We start from the raw sequence: 8,373 nt of genomic DNA on the forward strand, positions 1-8,373 counted from the left end.
CATGTTGTCCAGAACGATACTATATAATAATGTAGGTAATATCATCGGCTTATACATTTAATGAATGGATTGTCTCTTCTTTCGTTTTGGAGTTAGATCTATTTTCATGTGCCTATTGATAATAATAATAACAAAACTGTTCAAGTATAATTAAAAATTAATATTACTGCTAAGAAAAAATCAAAGTAATTAATTTTTGCGCAGATAGGCAACCCTAAGTATCAAAGACATTGTATTAAACAATGTTTACTTCCTCTCTGGTCGAGTCTCTTATAGATTCGTCACTGAAGTACATAATGTATATTATAGAGTAACTACTGTACACGCTGTTGGAACTTGTGAAGCTACTTTATTTCGCACCGTGTAAAACATGCCTGTTATTTAGACACCGGTATAATAAATCGCGTAATCTTTTATTTCGAAACGAGAAAATCGCGATCTATCGCGTTTTTTTTCGTACACATATCAACACAGAACGGACGGGCAATTCAATTGCCGTAAAAGTGCGACGCCTCGGAGGATTTCCACGAAGCTGACTTATAAGTCATTTAAATATTTTATGAGTGCATACATATATACCATGTACATATTATGCATGCGTATGGCAAGGGAGAGCGAAAATGTAGCCGATTACGTATTAAAATCGTCGAATGTGAACCTACATATTTCACCGATTCGTTTAAACAAGCCGATTTTTTGGCACTTGAGCATATTTTTCGATTTTGCACGTGTAATACAACACAGGTACGCGTGAAAGAGATGTGCCGCGACATGCGTCTGATCGATATTTTATGAGGTTTTTTTTCATTTGTTTTTATTTACCATAACTTTCGCATAACTTTTTTCTTTGTGCCCCAGTATTTTTTATTCAGACATTAGCGCGAACTAGTGAGGTTATGCTATTGTCGGTATGTACTACAGTATTGTTGTAGTAAATTTCTTAGCGATCATGATTATATTTTTTATGCGCAAAAATATCTAATTTTGATTTTAGAGGGTACATAAAGACATTTTTTTAGAAATATCGATTTTATATGATAACTACAGTATGTAATGACTACTTATTTATGAACATTTTTGCATTTTTCTCCTATCATTGTATAAACGTGTACACACATTAAATAAAATATATGTTTATAGGTACGCAAAAATAAATGTAACAATTTTTATCATATTATTTTTGGGCGCACTCTTTTCGAATTAAATCCGTGCGACGATGACTGTTATAACCCTTATATATGTGTAACGCGCGTGAAGTGACCGTTAATACTTGTACAGTTGTCGTTGGCCGATGTCGCAATGGCGAGGTGATGTGGAAGGGAAGTGAAGTTACATCGTAATTACCACCTGGTTGACGATGTACGACCGGGGAAGGACGATGACGGTAAAATTATACGTTATTTAAAAGGGATTAAACACGCCGTTTAATTATAGGGTAAGTGCTTTTATATTATACGCTCACGAGATCGTTGTTGTCGTCGTCTGTACAAATGCTGCGGATTGTTTTTAATTTAAGCCCCGCTGCCGTTCGCGTTGTCCAGATATCATACAATCGAAATAATTGCAAAAATACGGTGTAGATTCCAACTAGGTATTTATATACACACAGTGATTATATGGATTATTGTTGACGACGTCGTCCCTTGTAGTTATTGTGTTATTTGTAGGGATGAGTGCCTACCTACTTAATATTATTAATATAAAGGGGAGGGTGCGCTCCGGTCCCGTTTTCAATATAAACTGTTATATCGAGGTGCCGTTATTGTTTTAGTAGATGTCGTGAGTGAGACGTGGAGATTTGTAAAACGAATGAAGAAATAAACCGCGTCGTTCATTCCTGTTTGGTTCGTCTCCGATATAACATTTATTATATACCTTACCTATGTACGTATCTAATCTATGGATATAGCGCGCTTTACCGCCCCGACGGCGTCCGAAAGGTATACGACATTTTTATGAACATACGCGTAAACTCAGTACGAAAAAAACAGGAAAATTTAATTTAGTGTCGGAACGCGTATATATATATATTATATAACATGTTATATAATATATATATTATGTACACTGCGCTGGATAAAAACAAAATATATATGTAGTATTTCTATCACGCGTCCGTAAACATTTTGCGGGCGAAAAAAAAAACCAAACATTTTATGTACGGCTTATAAATATTTGATGGTGATATTAAACCTGGGTACAACAATATCATAATACATATAATATATACGCATGCGTTTTCGCGACGTTTTACACCGCTGCAGAGTTTAAAATTTAAAAAAAAAAACGAAAATCGAACTGCTCATTGTTAGCCGTTTAAGTTTGAATATTAAAATATTTTAAACATGATATAGGTATTATACGTAGGTATAATTTAATGATAATTTTGACAAATATTTTGCTTTAAATCTATAAATTTATCCAACAGTATAAAATATTATGTTTCATTATTATTCCGGTAATTTTAATGTGTGTTTGCGTTTCTATATTGTTCATAATGTGTTGTAAGGTATTGTTTATTTTTTTTTCTATGAAAATTTTTTTATTGCACCTTCGGAAATACATAGTGACTAGTGAGTGGTAATTTTAAACAAATTTTTATTGCGTTTTGAATTTCCAAAAACGTATAAGCTATTGATAGTCAATATTGTTTTTGAATAGAAATATCGATAAACGTGCGTGGAACTTACTTTTTAAATTCGATCATTACTTTACAGTAAATTATTAAAGTCATAACTTACACACACCCGCAAAACGGCTAAACTATGTGTAGTCACATACATCATGAATAGAAATTTAGTTGAATTTTAGGTGGAAGTGAGTTTTATGTATATATTTTAAATAAAGTTATATTTAAAAGACCAAATCAATTCACATTACTATGTTTTCGATAAATATTAATGTATTAATTATTCTTGTCCGCTGTATTATTAAAATATTATACTTATGTTGTGGAATAAACAACAATACGGAAATATTATTATAAATTACTATAGTAAATATTATCTCTCCTAATCCGACCATCAACACTGAGTACTTTGTTTTTAATTACGTTTTTCCACGTGGTTCATAGCGATGCGTAGCTTTAGGAACTATTTATGATAGACGTGTACATTCAAAGTAGAATTATATATAATTGAGTAAACTAAAATTGTAGGCGTACAGTCTAGTTTTTTATTTTTAAAATAATTTTATATCCGTTTGCGGATATCAAACGATTGAATTGTTGTCATAAATTTTAATAATTAAAATATTTTTAAAAAAAATATGGGTTTTTAAATAATGAGTTAATAAAATATGATAAGTTATAACAAAGTTATCTACATGTCAATTCCCGTATTCCATAAGTCAACATATTTTAAATATTTTAATAAAAAATTGAATTTTAATTAATTAAAATGTTTGTTAGCTATATAGACCAGTAGCCCGATGCCATTATAGGTATAAAATATTGTACGCAATGGTTCGATAAAAACGATTAAACATGGCGACGTTGGGGAAAAAATAAATTAAGCTTTTTCAATCGCAATATTAAAAGTACCTTTCTCAATCGTTAGTTTAAAGCTATGCCATAACAAATAACAATGTAGGTACACGGAATACACCTGACATATTGGTACCTATTACTTGAAATAATATTAATAATAATATAAAGGGATAGAGTAATGGTCGATTTAAAAATAGATTTTCTCGATAGTGTGGCTTTTGATGAGAATGCTGACTAAATAATATTGGTTCAAGGGCATAACAATATTGAGTAAATACATGTCATAATGGAGTGGTTAACAACGTGCTTTTGAGATAAAAAAATCTCGAAATGTCGAAGAACTTAAAAGAAAGATTATTAGATGTGGCTATTATATTGAGAAAAAAATATTAATTTTTTTTCAAATAAGTGGAATGTTTATATAATTCATCATTTAACACACTAATAATTAATTTTTAATCTTTTTTTTATTTATTTTTTTACTTTATAATTCAACTTTGAATATCGAACGTTTTGCCGGTTTTGGTATCCCGCCCAATATATGCATGTGTGATATAATACGCGTTCGTACAAATGCTAATGTGATGTCTCAGGAATTTCGTAGTTCATGTGATAGTAATAAAAAATATTACCACACGACGACGATGCGTTTTATAATAATCGTGCATGTACTATACCTTTATAGTAGGTGTGACTATACATACGCTGTATGTTTGTACAGGCATTTAATACCTATATTATATGAGAACTGTAATATAATCTTATGTACCCGGACCTAGTGTAATAAAATCTGCGTACAGGGTGGGCCACTGTATTTTTTAGCCTTTCCATAAGTCTTACACAAACCTGTAACTGCAACTCACCCTGTGTATAACTATGATTAAAGTAATAGCTATTGATTAATGTGCTCTGCAGCCACCGCGGTGTGAAAACATCCGTAATCGACTTCCTGTCTGACCGATTAAAACAATGTAATAAAATAATATAATTCGTAATTATTTACAGTTTCTCGTACGGTGTACGTAGGTACATTATAACAGTACAATATTATTATTATGATTCTTTCGCTGCGTTTACCACGTGCGAATGTTTTTATTTGTAACAGACAATATTCGGCACGTGCTTGAAGCTCAAACAATAATAAACGATGATAAGAACGATGAAAAATCTATCACCAGGTAATTTTGACGAAGTGTGTACAGTGTATAATGTGTAGTTGTGTGTAACAAATAATTGAATAACAATTTAAATGAGATTTTAAAAAAGAAATGCGCATAATTGGGGGGTCAAACTGCAAACAACAGCTTGAGTTAGGGGGCATATATTTAGGAAAATATTTTCGATCGTCAGGTTTGCGATCGGTTCGAGACACCAAAATATTTATCGTTCTTCTCTTTGTTAAAGCGTCGTGGATAAAGATTGATAGAGGCGAAGGAGAAATATTGAAACAGTTAAAAAAATGTATTATGTAGATCATTATATCGTTTTACGATCGTACGTAGATGACATAATAGGTAGATTGCATAAAAAGTGTTATTTATATGGTAATTATTTGAAAATAAAATTTAAAATCAAAAAAATATTATTAAATATAGCGATTGAGCAAACACTAACTTTATTTAATATCTTCCCCTTTGTGACGAATTCGATCATGTGGTGGTTCTCTTCTATTGTCGGCACATTTATATAGATTGTAAATTTAATCTGGTAGGCATTTTCTCAGTATATAAATTTCTATGAACGTCAGTAAAACATCTACATACTTATTACTTTCAAACAGAAAATTTTAATTAACAATATTCTTATTTCTACGAATCAAGTTTTAATTATTTTATGATACAGATTACAAAATAGTATAAAACAGTATTTCTTAAAGACATTTTTATCTATTGTTCATTTTTAAAAAGGATAATATTAATTAGTGCTATAACTAAATCAATTAATCGAGTCCTGTGTATGAATTTAACATTTAGGTTTTTTTTTAATTATTCAATTTAATTACTGACAACTATTATACTCAAAATTAATTGAAAATCGTGCATTAATGTTTTTTACTTTTAAGTTAGCAAAGTTGTTTCTTTTATTTTTATGTCATTATTAATTCAGAATCTTGATGTAAGTATATATTTAGTTCTTTTATGTTTAAAATATTGATAGAAAATATTTGTAAGTTTCTCCGGTAAAGTTACAGTTAAATATAGCTAAATAGTATTTTTAATTTTTAATTTTCAATAAACGATATTGTAGATGGGCTTGAATAAAGTAATGTTAGCGCGGATCTATTGATCCATGTTAGTGACTCATTAGGAAAAAAGGTATGACATTTCGTTAACAAACTTAAGGAGAGAAAAACTGAAAAATCATAAAATGTACAAATTGTAAAAAATATCGAGTGGAGACATTGATTTATCGTTTTTAAAGATGTATTCCACTTAATCTTAAATATTTACTTGTTTTAGAAAATAACGTATTAAATTTGGTAATAAGAATAATTTAAGAAAATAATTTGGTCAGTAAAATCAAAATCTACATACTATTTACGTTTAATAATGATACCATATCTCTGTTAGAGCTTTAATAACGATTAATATATATGTATAGTATCTATAATAATGTAAAATATAGTTATTTTAAAATTATCTTCATTTTTACTGGTCAGTAATAGTTAAATATCACTATTAATATTATTAAAAAGCTTGCTTGCATATCGTAATACGCTTTGTAGAAAACTAAATAGTATTCATTGCATTTAATTTAATTTATATATTATATTATATTATTTAGAATTGTTCATCGAATATTAAGTAGATACAATCTATAAAAAATATACAACCTTAATCATACTTTCTTACTAAATTTTAAATTTTTGACTCATCATCGTTTAACAGTTTGTACGATTAACTATGATAACTATTTAATACCAATTTTAATTTATGACGAGTGATGAGAGGAATGAGCTGAGTTAAAAATTGCCAGCTGCTCGGTTTGTCATAGGAGAATGTTGCTACTGTGTTTTTCTTATGATTTTTATTTTCTGTGTATATTTTTTCGAGCAGAACGTTAGATTCAAAAATGTCAAGTACAGTCTTACTATCTACAAGCTTATTATATGACTATCGATTGTAAATTGAGTCTACAGTTGGTACTTTTTAGATTATTTTACTTCGCAAAGGTTTTTTAAGCACGTGGTAAAAAAAAACTATTGAAAACTAAGAAGTATCGGAAGAAAGCATGAAAAAATAAAAGCGATATTGGTTTTGACCGAATCGTTATTCGATTTTAATGTTGCAAAGCACACACACAGCCTAAGTTCTCCACAAACGTCCATATATAATATTATATATAGTCTATAGGCTTTAAGAGACAATATTTTACCCTACACTCCAACAACCCATCAAAAACTGATGATTTTTTTTTTATTTAGGAGACTTCCAACAAGACAGCAATATTTTATAAAATTCAATAAAATTATATTTCTCTTATTAAAACAAGATAACTGTATTTTTTCCTCTTATATTGTGCGGTGGAAAGAAAACTAACAAACGGTTCTCATATAGTTCATAATATTTTATTTTTAGGGTTAATATTTTGCGGTCAACTCATTAAAATTATTTACTCGAATGAAGTTTAGCCCACATGTGGTGCACAGCCGGCAAGCTGTGTGAAATAGTGTCACTTGTGCATGCCTATTAATTATAGTCCCGTCAAGATTTTTTTATTATTATTATTATTACACAGAATTTCTCTACTCACGTATGATATTATCTCATCTTATCATTATTTCATAACTATATGTCTGGAAATCGGTTACTGCATAAGTATAGTCAGTAAAACTCTTGTATTGCAAAGCGTATATCGTTCAATCGTTAACAACAATAAAAAATATTGTATTTTGTTGAGCTTCGTTAATTATAGAGTTATACGACTTTGGTCTGTAATTTGGTATGGCTTACAAAAGTATTTCGTCAAACGGAACAATTCGTCAAATAGAAGTCTTACATTGTAATATATAATATTTAATATCTGTGCGTTAACGTTTTAATCCGCATCAGTTTACTCCACCGCCGTATTATTAGGAAGGCGCCTGCTCAGGTTCTATACCTATATCGTATAAAAAATATATATATATTATTATAGCCTACGTGCGACGAACGGAGGACAGGTTGACAGCTCGCCGAAAGTCGAATTGCGAGAGGTGAAATTTATATACGATATATTATATTGTTATTATTATAATCCCGAGACGGGCGTGGAGGCTCGACACGTTGCGCTGAAAGGGTGGCGACGACGGTGGCGGTGGCGGTTTCGACGACGACGGATGAGGTCATAAATCACTCGTCGAGCGCGCCGGCGACCGCAACGTAAGCACGTCTTTCGCACTTTGCCCCAAAGGGGGTGATGATAGAAAAGCAGCCGTATATATATATATTATATATATTATCATATATTTTTGTAACGGAATGCGATATATATTCAAATGCCGGGACGTACGTCGCATCACCCGATGGTTGCCAAATTTTCGGCGTAAAAGGCCTCCCACCGAGAATCGTCGTCACCGCCATCACAAAATCAAATTCATTCGTGGACCATCCGCACATTCCAGTCCTAAAAATCTGATCGATTATAGTTGCCGCCGATTCTGCATCTATTATACACGGCACGGTTTCCACTATACGACATAATACAATTTCAAAAATGTTATCATGTTATGATACACCCACAGGCTATAGTCATATAATATTCAGATTCAAATCTGATATATATTTCGACGAAATTCGTTTTGCGGTCAGATTATTATCGTTACGATTTACAATATTATCGAATATAGTATTTAGTATGCTACACAGCTACTAGAAAACGTATTTGATTTTACACGGATTGGTGTA

This window comes from Melanaphis sacchari, unplaced genomic scaffold (assembly GCF_002803265.2).
Source record: "Melanaphis sacchari strain LSU unplaced genomic scaffold, SCAv2.0 Contig50_pilon_pilon, whole genome shotgun sequence".
Classification (NCBI taxonomy): Eukaryota; Metazoa; Arthropoda; class Insecta; order Hemiptera; family Aphididae; genus Melanaphis; species Melanaphis sacchari.